Source organism: Triturus cristatus, chromosome 3_1 (genome assembly GCF_964204655.1).
Source record: "Triturus cristatus chromosome 3_1, aTriCri1.1, whole genome shotgun sequence".
Taxonomy (NCBI): Eukaryota; Metazoa; Chordata; class Amphibia; order Caudata; family Salamandridae; genus Triturus; species Triturus cristatus.
In genome coordinates, this window is record NC_140583.1 from 204283352 (window position 1) to 204301071 (window position 17720).

General features: G+C 50.5%; 1 protein-coding gene across 7 annotated transcripts in view; it reads left to right on the forward strand.

Annotated features, from left to right (window-relative positions):
• TLN2 (talin 2) overlaps nucleotides 1–17720 on the forward strand; it is a 1262084-nt gene that overhangs the window by 705330 nt on the left and 539034 nt on the right. The gene's annotated exons all lie outside the window — the stretch shown is intronic.

Below are 17720 nucleotides of genomic sequence, written 5' to 3' on the forward strand. Positions count from 1 at the left end.
GCTTCCTTCATCTTCATGTCGGGCGCTTCCATCACCTTCAAGAGACTCGGTAGCGGGCAGAACCACAGACTTTGTTTAGTTTCTCTCCTGGTGGCCTTTGAGGTGACTAGGCTACCGCTCTGAGATTTCCACTTAGCCTGTGGTCTGCTTAGCCGAAGTTCTCTCCTTTCGTCGCAAGTTATACCCTTCCTTGGATGGCACGGTGGGATCAGGATATCTTACTAACTCAAGTGTCTCTGTATCTGGGCAGCGGCTCAGGGATGGTCGGTCTTTGTCCAGAAGTTCTTCTTGGGCAGTGATGTTGTCCGTGGTTGTCAGGGTCGGTGATACCTTCTTGCAGTGGTGTGCATGCAGCCAATTGCGTTTCCCCTCCACTCGAAGAGCTGTTCGGGTGGTGATCAGGACTTGCAGGGGGCCCGTCCACAGGGGCCCCAGACTCTTGGTGCGCTGGAAGTTACGCACTAAGACGAAGTCACCGGGTTGGATGTCGTATCCGGGGCCCCTGGAAACATCGGGAATGGCGTGCAGCACCTGCTGATGGATGACAGACAACGTTTTAGTTAGGTTATACAAATAGTCAGACATGAGGACGTCCGGGACGTCGTGGATGGATGTTGGCTTTGGAGCAGCCCAAAGGTTCATGGGCCGCCCGAAAACGACCTCGTAGGGGGTTAAGTGGTGTTTAGTGGGGGTGGAACGCATTGATAGCAATGCTAGCGGGAGAGCGTCTGGCCATCTCAGTCCTGTGGTGGCGACTATTTTTGCTATCTTAAGCTTCAATGTGGCGTTGTGTCGCTCAACCAAGCCTGCAGATTGGGGATGGAAGACCGCATGGAATTTCTGTTTTACACCCAACCCTTTTAAGATGAGTTGGATAACTTCGGCTACGAAGTGGGGGCCGTTGTCGCTCCACAAAATTCGACAAAGGCCGTATCGGGGGAAGAATTCCTTCAGTAGTACTTTTGCGGTAGTCATAGCGGTGTTGTCATGGGTTGGGTAGGCTTCCACCCACTTGCTGAAGGCACACACAACGACAAGTACGTACTTCAAACCTTGGCACCTTTCTAACTGGACATAGTCCATTTGTAGGACTTCAAAGGGGTGATTGGGGACCCCAAACCCTCCCCGGGGTACAGCAGTTCCTTTCCCAGGGTTGTGTTGGAGGCATACTAGGCATTGTTGGACCAGACGTTTGGCTGAGTCTGGGATTTTGTCGTTGTGCCAGACTTTGGAGATGAGCTCGATCATGGGGGCAGACCCTATGTGTGCGGGGGAGTGTGCCATGGTCAGCATGGGGATCAAGTATGAATCTGGTAGCAACCATTTGTTCAAGTCTTTAGTTCGCCAGCAACCGTCATCGTCCTTCAATCCCACCCGGGCCCATTCAGTTAATTCGTGTGGTGTGCTGGCTAGTTGGATATCCATAATTGTTTCCCTAGCATCCTTCCATTTCTCAGTTTGTGACCTGGTCACGTACATACGGGTCGTGGACCTATTCTCGGCTGTGGTTCGGGCAGTAATGTCAGCCAGTGCATTTCCCTGTCCTATAATGTCTGTCACCTTCTTGTGTGCCTGGCATTTGATCACAGCTAACCGTGTGGGGAGGAGGACTGCTTCGGTCAGGGCAGAGACTAGATCTCCATGCAGGATGGGTGTGCCATGAGAAGTCAAGAATCCCCTCTCTTTCCATAAGAGCCCAAAGTGGTGAACTACCCCGAAGGCGTACTGACTGTCTGTGTAAATGTTTGCGGTTGTCCCTGCTGCCAGGATGCAGGCTCGTGTGAGAGCAATTAGTTCCGCCGCCTGTGCGGATCGCTGTGTGATGCGGGCTGTCTCAACAACTGTTCGGGCTGTGGTGACTGCATAGGCAGCTGAGGTGGTGCCATCGGGGAGCTTGATGCATGAGCCATCCACCCACAGTTCTCCGTCAGGGTCCGGGAAGGCAGTATCCCGGAGGTCAACCCTACTCTTGGTTTGTTCGTCGGTGAGGGTCACGCAATCATGTATAGGGGACGCATTGGGGTCAGCGTCAGGGAGAGGCAGTAGAGTAGCTGGATTCAGAGTGGTGCATCGTTTCAATGTGTGTTGGGTGCAAGCAGAGTCAGTTCGTAACCAGTCAGTCGTGCGCTAGTCAGGTGCTGAGTCTTGGTTTGGTTCAGGAGGGTGTCAACCGCATGGGGTACCAATACTGTGAGGGGGTTCGAGAGCACGATTCCCTCACTTTGCCGGATAGAGACAGCAGCGGCGGCTACTGCTCGAAGGCAGGCGGGCAAAGCTCTAGCTACAGGGTCAAGAGTGGCAGAGAAGTAGGCACAAGGGCGTTGTTGAGGGCCTATGGACTGGGTTAGGACAGACAACGCACATCCCTCTCTTTCGTGGGTGTAGAGGGAGAAAGGTTTAGTGTAGTCTGGGGTTCCTAGGACTGGGGCCGAACAGAGGGCGTCTCGTAATTCTTTGAAGGAGGATTGACATTCGGGTGTCCAGGGGAGGGGGAAGGGGACATCTTTAGCCAGCAGGGAAAGCAGAGGTTTTACGATAAGACTGAAGTTTGGCAACCATTGTCGACAAAAGGAGGTGAGGCCTACTAGGGACCGCACTTGCTTCTGAGTTTTGGGAACTGGGGTTTCTAGGATGGTCTGAATTCGGTCAGGGGTAAGTTTTCTCCCGTCTTTGGATAGTAGGTGGCCTAGATATGTTACTTGTGGTTGGCAGAATTGCAATTTCTTCCTGGAGACCTTGTGACCGTTCTCCGCGAGGAAGCGGAGGTGAATGGTGGCTGTGACGGCAAGTGGAGTGGTGTCGGCCGCCAAAAGAATGTCATCGACGTACTGTATCAACACCACTCCATCGGGTAGTTGGACTGCATCTAGTTGCCTCTTGAGGGCTTGGCTATAAATACTGGGACTCTCAGTGTAGCCTTGGGGTGCCCTGCAGAATCTGTACGAACGGGCTTTTAAAGTGAAGCCGAACAGGTAGCGGCTGTCTGGGTGGATGGGGATGGAAAAGAATGCGTTCTTGAGATCAATAACAGTAAAGGTGGTGGCAGTGGATGGAATCAGGGTGAGGATGGTGGTGATGTCTGAGACCACGGGGTACTGGGGTATGACTACTTTGTTAACCTCTCGCAAATCAACAATGAAACGGTAGGCTTTCTCATCTCCCTCGCCTTGCTTCTTTACAATGGGTAGGATAGGGCTGTTGCAAACATTACTGACTACTTCTTCTACCACTCCTGCCTCGACTAGGGACTCGATGATTTCCACCAATGCCTTCTCGCCTTCGGGTGATATCCGATACTGTGGAAGCTTTGGGAGCACTGCGTCCGGTCGGACGGTTATGTGTACCGGGTCGATCACCATGCGCCCTACATCTGAGTCGGTTTTAGCCCATAGATGTGAAGGTAATGTGTCGAGTAGGGACATGTCAGCATCGGTTATAGAGAGCATACGCCGTGTGTGACAGGGTCTGGACAGATCTGGGTTATCGTGTAGGATGACTCGAACTCCGTCTGGGGAGCATCTGATGGTAGCTCGAAAATGTTTTAGCAAATCAAGTCCCATAATAGCATCGGGGGTGTTGGAGGAGAGCAGAAAGGTTGTGTCAGTGGTGTTATCTTCTAAGTCAAAGGAGATTGGTGCTGATAAGGGGTTAGTGGAGGGCGTTCCATCGAAGCCTATTGAGGTTACGTGTGAGCCAGACAAGGGTGCCCTAGGAATCAGTTGTTTAGATAACGCACTACGTGTCGCCCCAGTATCTACCAGGAATGGAGATTCTGTGGCCAAGACCTTAGCAGTGACGTAAGGACCTTGCTGGTCAACACGGAGTTCGACTGGATCCCTCCCTTGCCCCTGGCGGTCCTATGCGAAGTCATGGGTGCTTTCATAGTCGGACTGTTGACACTGGTTTTGTCGGGGGCGATCAAAGGTGTTTGGTCTGCCTGGCCTATCGTTGATGGCGTCATTCGTGTACCCTCGTCCCTGTCCTCTATTTCTGGGGTCATATGCTGTGTCTCTGGGGTCCCTATTTCTGTTCAATTCCAGAAGGACCGGGCACTGGGATTTCCAGTGTCCGAACCCTCTACAGAACGCGCATTGGTTCCCATCTAAGTCTCTCCGTCCGTTGTAGGGTGCAGGTGTATGGTCTCTAGGGGGTAGCTTTCTAGGGGCGGTTGGTTGGTAATTCCCTTTTGGGGGTTCCCTTCCTATGGTCACCCCTTGCAACTGTGCTATCATTACCCTCTCCTTCAGTTCCTTTTTCTTCCTCTCCGACGCCCTATCGTTCTCGTTCTTTTGGTTTTCGTAGTATTGGGCCATCTGGAGGATTGCGGCGGGTTTGGAGGCTGCCCAACTACTCTCGCTGGTCTGCAGCTTCTGGGAGACTTCTTGTGACAGGCCTTTCACATAATTCTGGACAAAGAGGTGATGTCCGGTTGCAGTGGTCATGTCCTGGCCACTATAATCGGAAAACACAGTCTCGAATCGGGAGAAGTATTCAGACACATCCTCCTGGGGTTTCTGGCGGCAAGCCGTCACTATCGACCAGTCTACCTTTCTTTCTGGGATTAGAGTCTTCAATTTCTGTACAATCTTGTCTGGGAGTTCCAATATGGCTTTCGGGGGTTTCTGTCCCGGTTCTCGCTGTTTATCTATGGTATCGAGTTGTACCCAGGTATATCCGAACGGCTCAGCGTGGTCAACTTTCCGGATTTGTTTCCACACATCAGCCGGCAGACATAATCCGAAGAACAAGTCGATATCTGCTAAAGTCATTATTGTTGAGCCTAAGGCTGTACCTAGTTCGGTGTAGAAGGCAGTCGGGTTCTTTCTTAAGTCGGGTAGAGTTTTTCTAAAGGTCAAAATATCTTGTCGGTCCCATGGCTGGTAGACCCAATTATATACAACCCTCCCCTTCGCATCTTGGTGGTTGATGTCGTCATGTGTTCCCTGACCTCGTGGGGGGACCCAGTAGGGGGCGGCCTCTTTGATGGGCATCATGGTATCAGTCCTTCCTTCCTGGGGCTTAGCCGCTATGGGGGTTTCTGTTTTGGTTGTCTGCCTGTGTTCTTTAAGGTGTCGATAGACCTCGAGTGTACGAGTGAAGAGGTTCGTCACATCGCCCTCTCCTTCTTCCCCAATGTCTACCTTCCTATATAGGGCCGCTAAGCCTTCGGGACCTTTATCGCGGTACCTATCCTCATATGCATTCACGGCGTGGTAACAAAGTCGTATGACAAAGTGTCGTCTACGGCTGTCGGCATACGAGTTATACACATCTGTTATATACTCCTCACTTTCCTTTCGCTCCACCAGTGTCCCTACTATCTTGTCGATTCCTGCTCGTTCATCCTTTGTTAGTCGATTCATTCTGGTGGAATCTTTCTTTCTTATCTCAGGGTCATCCAACGTCGTTGCCGACGTTGTGTTCAGTACAAGAGGCTCGGCCGGCGCGGAGGCCGTGAGGACCGAGGCCCCTGTACTGCTTTCGCTCGTGTTTGGGGGTTGTGGGTGGTGCACTACCGATTGGGAGGGTGCGTATGGAGGGGGCATGTAAATGATCGGGGGACCTAACAGTAATTCATCATTCGTTCGTTGCTTAGAGGACAACTCAGGGTAGAGCATAGAGGGGGTCCTAACAGCGTACTGGCCTGAGGTTTCGGGTTCCTGTCTTAGTTTAGTTTCCCTTCTCTCCTTTATTTGTTCTTCTAACTTTCTAGCGGCAAGGTGAGCTGCCTTTCGTAATTCCTTTTCTGCTTTTACTTCTTCCCTCTTTTTCCGTTGCGTTGCTTCTTTGCGCCACATGCCGATACTGTCAAGCATAGTAGGCGTCGTCTTATTGCTACGCAGAGCCATTTCTAGCACTTCTATCTTATGGTCGTCGAAGGATCCCATCAGTGGCCACTGACTCTCGGGGTCCTTCCTTGTATATTTATGCCATAGCTTGCTATAAGCTACGGCGACTAGTCCATATTTAGTGAACATGTCCTTATTAGGGGTGCCTTCCAGTGGAGCCGGATGGTCCACCTCTAATAAGCGGTCCGGGCAGAACCAACTACCAATCAGTGGGGAGAAGATAGGCATGACGGGTTTCAACGGGGACAAAAGTCAGCACTACCTATCTTTTCACTGCTTGCAAAGACTAGACAGAATATCTCTATTCCTCGTTATTTGTAAGCAGAGAATACCTCCAAAGAACCAATATCGAACAACTAGTGTTCGGACAATCAATCAATCAATCAATGGGGAGATAAAAATAGGCACGACGGGTTACAACGGGGACAAAAGTCTGCGTTACCTACCCTTCACTATTTGCAAAGACTAGACAGAATATTTCTATTCTACGTTATTTGCAAACAGAGAATATCTCAAAGAGCACTATTCTTCAAAACAATCAATGTTCGGACAATCAATCAGTGGGGAGATAAAGATAGGCACGACGGGTTTCAACGGGGACAAAAGTCTGCGTTACCTACCCTTCACTATCTGCAAAGGGAGAGAGAGAGAGAGTATTTCTACTCCTCCCCGTTTGTAGACAGCGAATATCTCAAAGAGAACAATCAATGAGCAATACTAGTATTTTCAAAACTTCAAACAATCAATCAATTATTTCGCAATTTGTCGTGTATCACGACCTTACCCGGACCGCGTGGACAGTTTCTCGTCTTCCGCCTCCAGCGCCCGATCGTCCTCTACTCTCCGTTATTGCTGCGGCACTCCTGATGGTTCCCAGTCAGGACCGTAGATCACTCGAGAGAGGTCTGCTCGGAACCAGTGAAGTTCGGATGATCTGCTGCCAGACGAGGGTCTATTGGGCAGGAGCTCTCCCGATCGTTGCAGTCGTTCACTCTGTCGTCAGGACCTCTCCCACTGAATCCACGTGTCTCTGATGGGCCCCACGCTTGGGACGCCAATTGTTAAATGGTAGCGGCAGTTTCAGTCGATAACCCTTCAAGTATTGCCCGGCGGTAATCGCCTCTCATACCATTCGATAATTTACCAATGACAGAGGCAGGCGCCGGAGACTGGAAGGCAGGAAACAAAGTTTTATTCCGTCGGAGCAGAACACATCAGATCAGACAGCAAGGTATCGTCACGATGTGCTCTAACTGCATCTCTGAGGCCTGGCCTCTTATACACAGGTTTATGACTTTATTGTACATGGCACATTCTTGAGATTACTTTGATGTATAAAAGAACGTCTTCGGAATCCCCACTTCGAACTCGTTCCCACACATATCTACAGTGGAAGTCCCCACCCCATCTACAGTAGGAGATGGCTATCACGCAGCTGGACATTCCGCCAATTCCCGGGGGTGTGTGCAACCGGCCGGGTCTCAGGGGGTAGGGGCTTTGATCCACTGTAATCCCTTTGATGTGGGGTGTTTCCCTTACAGTAGGGGCAATAAACTGCATCCGCAGGGCTAGGTGATGGCCTGGGACCGGTTCGGATAATGGGGCGCAGAGGAAGGGGGTTATCAAAGAGATGCATGACCATGTATGGGATGTCGGTCGGGCGTGGGATGTGGTTCCATGGCAGGGTCGCGCAGAAGGAGAGGGTTTATGGCCCGTGTATGAGAGAGCGGGGGTGGCCGGCGCGCGGGGGATGCTCGCAGCGCCAGGGGAAAGCGCTGGCGATCGAGAATGAGCGGGGAGAGAGTGGGGTGCCTAAAATGGCAGCCGTGCATTCGCTGTGCGTGGCGCTGGGGAGAGGCAAGATGGCGCAGATAATGTTCAGTTACAAGCTAAATTTCCACATCTCAGCCCTGCCACTGCAGCCTCTAGTGCAATTTTAAACTGCCATTTCGACCTGGCCAAATAAACATTTTGCCAGGTCTAAACTTTTCTTTTTCATGCATATAAGTCTCCCCTAAGATGAGCCCTAAAGGCGCATAGGGCAGGGTGCATAGCATTTAAAACGTAGGGCATGTATACTTAAGTTTTACATGTCCTGGTAGTGAAAAACTCTTAACGTAATTTTTTACTGTTGTAAGGCCTATCTCTCCCATTGACTAACACGAAGTTATCTTATTATATTTAATAAATGCTAACTTTGGATTGGGATAGAAATATGCTGTTTAGACTCAAATGAGTTGTAATTTAAAATTCTTTTAACGGTAAAGTCGAATTTTAAGTCACAAATCTGGAGAAGCCGCATTTAGAAAATTGACATTTTCTTGTCCTAACCATTTGTGCCTACTGCCAGTTCCTGGGTCACATGACTGTCATTGGCTTTGCATGTTGGGGTTTGTGTATTCCTCCCAGATAGTGACACAAAGTGGACTAGATGTGGGCAGGTTGGACCATCCTGTCAGGATGGCTTAGGATGAAGCTGTGCCTTTCCCCACATTAATTTCAAAGCGCTTTCCTCCAGCAGAAACATAGTCCCCTAACACTAGCATTTTGTCACCCCATACTTCTTTGAGCACTGACAGGTAAAGAAGAAGAACTTCCCAGAACCAGACATGGGATACTATAGGGAATCCCCTCCCACCCCCCTACAAAGGCTGGTACCACATATAAATATTGGACCTTTGGAGCCACTCTTCAAGACATGCCTGGACCTGTGGACATTACAGAGGAAAGGACCCCCCTGCTGCCTGAGGACTACCCTGCTGCTTGATGACTGCCTTGATGTCCGAGAGGGAAGACTGGACCTGCTTACCTTCATCCTAGGCTTGCCTGAGCGACTCCAAGGTTCAGTTGGCTGACCTTCTGTTTGAGCTACAGGGACATAAGAAGCTCCAGAGGCCTCCTTGCCCAGTTGACCTGTTGCAACTGGACCTGCAACTAAACTGTCTGCACCCTGCTGGCCTCAGCTGGAATGAGTCCTTGATAAACAAGAGGTAACACCCCAAGTCATGGACCCTTGGCCGGCATCAGAGTGTACTCTTCCAAAGAACAAACGTTGAAATCCTGAAATTTGGGCTCTTCTCAAAAGGGAACGGGCCACTTCACTCCAAGACTTTGTTGCTAGCAGTGACCACCAAATGGGAAGCCCCAGTGAGACCTGCTCTTCATGCACAGCGACTGCCAGCAATGAGTGGCAACGCAAGATCTGCACTACGCGCTACAGCAACGAGAGCCCGTGGTGACCACCAATCCAAAGGTCCAGCAACGATGTTGTGGCATCCGACCGGCTCTTCGCTCTACCACGACAACCCACACCACCCGGCCTGCTGTAAACACTACAGCTGCAACCATATGCAATGCTCTCCCTGCTATTCGTGGCCTCCCCCACCACGACCGGAACCAACCTGGCACCTTTATCCGACCTGCACTCCATCGCAGTCAGCCTGAGGCTGTGACTTCCCCCAGTCTAGCACGACCAGATGACCATGAGTGGTGCTTTGTGCTTTTAGGCACTATATGTACTTAAAACCTCAAAATTGCAAAACTCAGATTCTACTGATTAGATTTTTGCTGTTTTGGTATCATTTTATTTATTAAAATTTACGCTATTCTTTGGTTTGGGATTTTTCTTGTATTGTGTTTCCACTTTATTAGTGTGTGTGTGTGTGTGTGCTGCACATTGCCTCTAAGTTAAGCCTGACTGCTCTGTGCCAAGCTACCAGAGGGTCAAGTACAGGCTAATTTAGTGACTTTTGTGGTTCACCCTGACCCGGATTGTGGTTGTTGCCTGAGTGGGCTCTCCACTCCCTTCAAACCGATAACCCAATTTTTGAAAGGTATTAACAGCCCTTGTCAATACTTGCCACTGCTTTCCCTGGCGGACACCCAGAACACACAATTGTCAAGTCCTCCTGTTGCAAATTCATCCTTGTGCCCTGGGCACCCCCATTTATTACTGACTGGTGGTGATAACTGACTCTGACTGTCCCTGGGCTCTGCTTAATCAGGCCCAGAGCTATGCTGAAAACACACTTAGAATACAGTGAAAGCACCAACATGCACTAGGGTACAGTATGGGCTAGGGTACCCCTTATAATTGCCATGACCTCCCCTATAAGGCACTAGTACATAATAGGGCTGGGGGATCAAAACTACCTTTAAGACCCTTGTATATAATAGGGCATGGCAGTTTAGAGGCCAGCAGCCCTTTCTCTACTAGCATGTGTGCACTGCTGAGGCCTGTGAACAGTTTAAAAGCAGCTCTGTGTTGCAAGACTGCTTTTAAAATGCAAATTGTGCCCAAACTCGACTTTGGTGTTTGGTGCACTTAGAAATTTATAAACTACAATGTTTTGGCATATTAGGTACCACCAGGGTCTTTCCTAGGTGTTCCAGTGGTGGGGTGTCAGGTATTTATAAGGAGGACCCTTATAAAATAGGTTTTATATGCCTTGGGTTTTTGTGAAATTGCACGTAATTTCCTACTTTGTATTTAAGTGCTTCCCAAAATTGACTTGTGCTAGGAGCACTGTGAAGTGAAGATCTTCAATATTTTTGCATATTCAGAACTCCTAAATTCTCCCCTAAGTGTTCCAGGGGCTCAGGGTGTCCTTTAGATATAGGCAGGGTACTTACAGAAGATGTTTTATGAGCCCTGGTTTAGGAGAAATTGCCCGGTTCATTTCCCAATTACAGATCCCCAGCTACATAGGTTAACATGACAAGAAGTTAAGTAATAATTCCCACCAGGAGAATCATAAAAATATAATTCAAAGACTTACTAGAATGGTATTGACATATCCAACAATATGCTATTGTTGAATTTATCCTAAAATGTACAGACAAAAAGTTGTAAGACTTTCTTGTCTCTAAGCCAAAATTCAACTTTCCAGTGCTCTGTCCTGATTGGTCAGAGTTAAGTGGATTAGCCAGGCTGCTGTGATGAGGTGATAAGTAGCACTGGGATGAAGGAGACATTGAGAGGTATGGGCTCTGCGACATAGGAATTCTAGAGCCAGGGGAAGGGGTAGGAACCAATAATCTTCAAAAGAAGGAAGAGACCAGCAGGAGAAACCAGTTTCATTTACACCCCTACTCTTTGAACCCAGCCAGATGGCAGGCTTATGGAAGGAATGTGCAGATGCCAGGGGTGGGGGAGAATATGGACATGAGCCATCATGGAGGTTGGTTTAGTCAGTTCTTGCCTCTCTGCTGGGACTTCAGCCATTTTGAATTTTGGAGAAATAGAGCTTTCTTGGAGACCATTGTGCCACACTTTGGAGGAAATGGTCATGCTCTGGGGTGTCGTCCTGCACCTCATTGGACAGGAGTGCCCTCCTGTGTAACACCAGAGAACACTGAATAAGTGCCTCTCAGATCTGCTGCTTGAAACTACAGAAGAAGGGTCCATGCTGGAAGTTTGATTTGCACTAACCAGGCCCTGCACTCTGACCGTGCCTGCTTCACAATCTGGAACATCTGATAGAGACAACAAGTTGTAGATTTCTTACCTTAGAATTTCCCCCAGGCATCCGTCTGGATCCGGAGATTGTTCTTCAGCATTACCCCTGCGCATCGGTAGGTGGCGTCGGCCGCCTCCACGTCCGTTGGCGGCGGCGGCGTGGTCACCGAATGACGTCACGGTGCCTACATAGATGCCGCCCCTGATGTCAGTTCTTTCTTTTTCCGCGCCAGCCTAAGCGCAGGTCTGAAGAGAGCTACCAGTTAGCAATTTTCGGCTAACTTTTTGTCGATTCCTTTTTCGAGTCTTGAACTCCTGGTGCGTGAGGCATGTCCCAACGTCAAACCGGCTTCAAGCCCGGCGGTTCCTTCTCTCAGATGATGTATGGACAGATCTGCACCTCATCTGTCTGTGGTGTTTGGAGCGTGACTACAACCCAAAGTCGTTCTCCGAGTGCCGGGCCATGCATCTGAAGGCTTTGTGGGAGCGGTCCCAAAAGCTAATGGAAGCCCAACGCTCGACTCCGCGTCGCTTACGTTCTGGTTCGAGAGGAAGGTCATGAGGACAGTTGCAGGGCCCCCACTCCTTGTTGCACTCCAAGTCATCGGGGAGGTCTTCGGGTAGGTTGAAGCACAAGAAGGAGGCGAAAAAGCACAGACGCTCTTCTTCTCACGGTCGGCTGACGTGACGCGGGAACCTGAGCGTCGTCACTCGAAGGCTTCGTCTCCGGTGTCTACTTCAGATATGACTCCTCGCCTCCCTCCCTTTCCGGGAGCTGGAGCGTCTCCTGCCAAGCTTCGGCAATTTTATGAGGCCCTGCACCTCATTTTTGGGCAGCCCGACTCTGCCAGCGTGCCTACGAGCCCCGCGGAATTGGTTCGGGGGCCCTTGGATTTTGACGGCTGGGGCTCCGACCCAATTCAGAAGGGTCCCTGCGGATCCAGACTTGGATTTGAATCAACGCCGGTCAATCACACTCTACCTTCCCCGGTGTAGATCCCGATGATGATGCTCCCGGCGGCGGTGCTGCCCCCATCTTCATCCCTGAAGTGGACACGAAGCCGGACCGATGTCGGCTGACACCAGAGCATACTATTGTTCCCCTGTTCATCCCTGGTGTTCCCTATCAACCAGAGGGTGATGATGTGGTCTGGAAGGGGGCCACTGGACCTTTTAAGTGACTAGCTGGAAGATCGGCACTGGCGGATGGACCTGGGTGAGGCCAGTGGCCTGGACACCTTCCTAGACACTGGCATGCTTTCTCCCCCTACGGTGGCTACAGAGGAGGGAGTATCATGTGCTGTGGTGGTGAGCAGGGCTGCTGAGGTCCTGGGCTTTGAGCATCCTTCGGAGGCAGTCAAGACAAACCTCCTACAGCGGGGCTTCAGCCTGCGGCTTCCTCTTTGGAGCCTCTCTTACCCTTTAATGAAGCCCTTACTGACATCCTTCTGGGCACTTGGTCCAAGCCCAGCACAGGGGTTCCTGTGGAAAGGACAATCGTCTGCCGCCACTGCCCTGCTCCGGGCAAGCCAGTGTTCCTGACCCAACACGCTTCCCCTGAGAGCTTGGATGGATCATCTTGGGAAGAGGATGTTCTCTTCCTCCAGCTTGGCACTGCGGTCGGTGAATACCACTTGCTTCTTAGGCCGCTACTCCTATACTGTCTGGGATACGGTTGCGCTGGTGCTGCCTCCTTGCCCGAAAAAGACCTGGGCTATTCTCTTCCAGGCAGTTGCGGATGGAAGAGACGCAGCCAAATTTGCCACTAGATGTGGACTGGATACCACCGACTCACTGGGCAGACAGATTGTCTCGTCGGAAGCCCTTAGACGCTACTCCTGGTTGAGGACATCTGGCTTTTCGGGGGATGTCCAGTCAACCCTGATGGACATGCCCTTTGTTGGCCGTCACCTTTTTGGCGACAAAACAGACTCGGCACTTGAGTGCTCTAAGGACTCGAGCTGCGTCCAGATCCTTGAACCTCTTTGCCACCAGCCTTTTCATTCTGGTCTGCTTTTTGTGCCTTTCGTTGCTATGGAAGGGGCGCCCAACCACAGCCTGTCCAGCCTAACCACCGGTTCACGCAAGCTGTCCAGCCTCAACGTGGCCGCGGATGTGAGACCCAGCATTCTCGCAGCTCAGGGTGCCAGCAGACCGGCAAGTCCACCATCCCCCCCTCCTACCACTTCCTCCACACCATACTAGCCCGACGTTCCAGGCCCTTCAGCGGCCAGTCGGAGGCAGGATTTGACTTCACCTCCTCCACTCTCTCCCTTTCCAGACTAGCCCTCCATCCATGCCACTGTCTTACAATCGCATGTCGGAGGATCATTTGGCACTTCTCCGCAAGGAAGTTTCGGCTCTCTTAGCCAAGGGAGCTATAGAGAGGGTCCCTGTGCCAGAAATAGGTTATGGTTGTTATTCCCAAAAAGGACAAAGGCCTACGTCCTATTTTTGACCTCAAGGCCCTCAACCTCTTCCTCCGTAAAGAGAAGTTCAAAATGCTCACCTTAACTCCAGTCCTGTCTGCCCTCGACCCCGGAGAATGGATGGTGGCGTTGGACTTGCAGGAGACTTATTTCCATGTTCCCATCCTGCTGGTCCACGGCGCTCTCTACGGTTCACTGTGGGCCCAAGCACATTCAGTTCACTGTGCTCCACTTTGGCCTTACCAGTGCCCTTTAGGTGTTCACGAAGGTGATTGCGGTGGTCGCAGCACATCTGCTCAGATCAGGAATTCCAGTCTTCCCCTATCTCGACGACTGGCTGTTAAAAGCGGGCTCGGTCCAGATTGTAGTCTCCCACCTCCAGACTACTGCGGACCTCCTGTATTCTCTGGGGTTCACTATAAACGTGCTGAAGTCACACCTGACTACCTCTCAGACGCTCCCTTTAATTGGAGCTGTTCTGGACACAGCGCAGTTTCGGGAATGTCCAGCTGAACAGCGAGTCCGAAAAATTTGGGCTATGGGTTTTGGTGAGAATGACTCTGAGGCTGCTGGACCTCATGGCCTCCTGCATCCTGCTGATGGATCATGCCAGATGGCATATGCGGGCTCTGCAGTGGAACCTGAAAGTCCAGTGGGAGCAGCATCAGGAAAATCTTTCTGACTGCGTCCCAATCTTGGAGGGAACTGCGACACAGCTGCAGTGGTGGTTAGTAACCTTTTCGAGCTCTGGGTGATCAGACTGGCACTGAAGGCATTCCTCCCCTCTCTCAAAGGGAAAGTGGTGCAGGTGTTCACTGACAACACCACTGCCATGTGGTACTGCAACAAACAGAGCGGGGTGGGTCATGGACCCTTTGTCAGGAGGCTCTTTGTCTTAGGACATGGCTGGAACATCAGGGCATCACCCTGATGGTTAAACAAATGGCAGGGCAGACAAACTCAGCCGTCGGTGCTTGCTCGATCATGAATGGGGCTACATCCAGAGGTGGCGCAAGGTCTCTTTCAGCGGTGGGGAGAACCTTGGTTAGATCAGTTTGCCTCTGATGAGAACGCGCAATGTCAGTATTATTGCACGCTGGAGTTTTCAAGGTGGCACTCGCTTGGTGACGCTTTTATTTGTGAGTGAAACTGCGGCCTACTGTACGCCTTTCCTTCTGTACCACTTCTGCTCAGAGTGCTCAAGAAGGACAAACGCGACCGGGCCCACATCATTCTTGTGGCTCCGGACTGGGCAAGAAGAGTCTGGTACCCAGAGCTTTTGAGCATGGCCATCGATCCTCCGATCAGACTGCTCCTTTGGGAGGTTCTTCTGTCGCAGTAGTGGGGTACGGTTCTTCACCCAAACTTACCCAGACTCCACCTCCTTGTGTGGAGATTGAGCAGCGACAGTTGACAGCTTTTGACCTTCCACCCGAAGTTTGCCATGTTATCTTTGCCGCTAGACATCCCTCCACAAAATTGATATACACCTGTCGCATGGTGCACAGCAAAGGCTGTGGATCTCCTTTCTGCCCCGCTTTCAGAGGTTCTTTTGTACATCCTTCCTTTGGCCCAGCAAGGCTCTGCTTTGGGCACTCTAAAAGGCTATCTTGCAGCTATCTTTGCTTTTCTTCGGCTACCTGATCAGCCATCTTTATTCAAATCGCTTATTGTTCATGGACTCTTTAAGGGCCATACTCATCTGTTTCCTCCGTCATTTTTCATAATGCCCCAGTAAGATTTAAATGTTGGTCTTAAAGTTTCTAATGTGCGCTCCCTTCGAGCCTCTTCACACTGTCCTCTCAGGCTGATCACTCTCAAGACTGCCTTCTTTATTGCCATCACCTGTGCACGCAGAGTAAGTGAGCTGCAGGCTCTGTGTTCCAAGCCCACTTTCTTTTCTGTACATCCGGATAAAGTGGTGCTTCAAATGAGGCCTTTGTTACACCATTTCATGTGGGAGAATCCATCACCTTGCCCACCTTTTACCCACCTCCAGACCCTTCCAAGGAGGAGAGACTCCACCGCCTGGACCCCAAACGTGCGCTGTCCTTCTATCTTGACTGCGTGAAAGACTTACGGGTGGATGATCAACTCTGTTGGCTATATTGGTGCAAGAAAGGCCAGGTAGTTCAAAAGCATATCATCTCTTGATGGGTTGTACTTTGTATTAAGTTCTGCTATGCTATAGCGAAGAAGGATCCTCCTATGTGGTCGCGTGCCCACTCTACTGGGGCTACGACAGCAACCACTGCATTGGCATGCAGAGTCCCAATCTTTGATATCTGCCGGCCGGCTATGTAGGCATCTCTGCATACATTTACCGGACACTATTGCCTGGATAGTCCAGTCCGGAGGGACGGATACTTTGCCCGTTTGGTCCTCCAGGACTTTCTCGTGTAAACTTTGTCCTCAGACCCTCCTCCGACGATGGTATTGCTGGGTATCTATTCTAAGGTTAGGAATCTACAAATAACTGTCTCTATCAGATGAACAAGTACCTTCGGTAACCATGTATCTGGTAGACATATGTTAGTTGTAGATTCCTTACAGCTCCACCCGTCCTCACCGCTCTGCGATCTGATTTCTAGAGATAGGGACTCCCCTAAAGGGCCTTATCTGTGACACACCAGTGGTCAGTGTCTTTCATGGCTCTTCGCTTCTGCTGTGGAAAGTCATGTCAGAACTGAAGTCCGCGTGCAGGGATGCTGTCTACATAGGCATGTGACGTCATCCCGGCGATTGCAACACCGACGACGGACGCAGAGTCAACCGACGCCATCTAATGACGCACAGGGGTACTGCTGAGGAAAAATCTCTAGATCCAGACTGACACCTGGGGGAAATTCTAAGGTAAGGAATCTACAATTAACATACGTCTCTACCAGATACATCATTACCGAAGGGAAGTAATTTGTTCTACAGCCATATGGATCAAACCTGCTTCAAAACTACCCTGCAAGCTACAGGTTAACAGAGCTCACCTGGACCATCACCACCAAGAATCCCCAGCCTGGAGTACTACCGGTGGATTTGTAATGGTTTTGTCCAAGTGGATTGTGGGAATTGAAGTCCCGAACTTTAAACGACCATCTTGGAGCTCCCAGACCGATGGCGTATGTATTGGACACTTTAGGACCCTCAAAGGAACTTCTGGAAGAAGTTCCAGAAGCTTGAAAATTTGCGTGAATTAGCGCATTCCCTCCCACAAGTCCACTGGATGTCCTTAATGCCATAGCTTACCCCAAAGAATAGTAATGACGTCCTCGACGAGTGACAAGTCCAAACGTTCTGTGGAGCAGAGTGTTCTGAGCTGAGCAGTCCAAGGCTATTAGTAGGTCCAGATTAGATCCAATCCTTCGGGAAAAACCCAACTTGGGAAAAAACCCAATAATGACTATCCATACAAAAACGCCAGGGATTCCCTTCTATGGATAATCATGAAATACACAATCAAAAATTAAAAAAGGAGCATAGAGCCTCCTCTCGGATATGTATCCCAAACAACCCGATCTCGTGTATCTAAAATAAAAGATACATAAAATAAATAAAAGAATACCTCCAGGCACTCAACAGACGACCACCCGAGTTCTGTAGCCTTGCAAAATACCCCCTTGCGAGGTCATTTCTGTGGTCCAGGCAGAGGTTAATGAACCCGACTTCAATCGCCTGAAAAGTGCACCCAATGCACTCGAAAACTCGGACGCATTCCACTGCGAGGATCTGCGCTTCCCAACAAAGTGAAGAGCCAAGTACTTCCAGGGACCAAGGTCCGGAAACAAAACCAAACGTGGAAGCGCTGGCAAGCTCAGTTTAAATGCAGAGCGAGCCGCCGCGCATCCGTAACTGATCCTCTCACCACCCCATGAACGCGAAAAGTCAACAGCATAGAAAGAGGACAGAAGAAGAAAGAGAGCCTCACCCCTACTACCGCTGCCTCAACGTAACAAGTGGACCGACAACCTGGCCAGCCCAGCCTGCGAA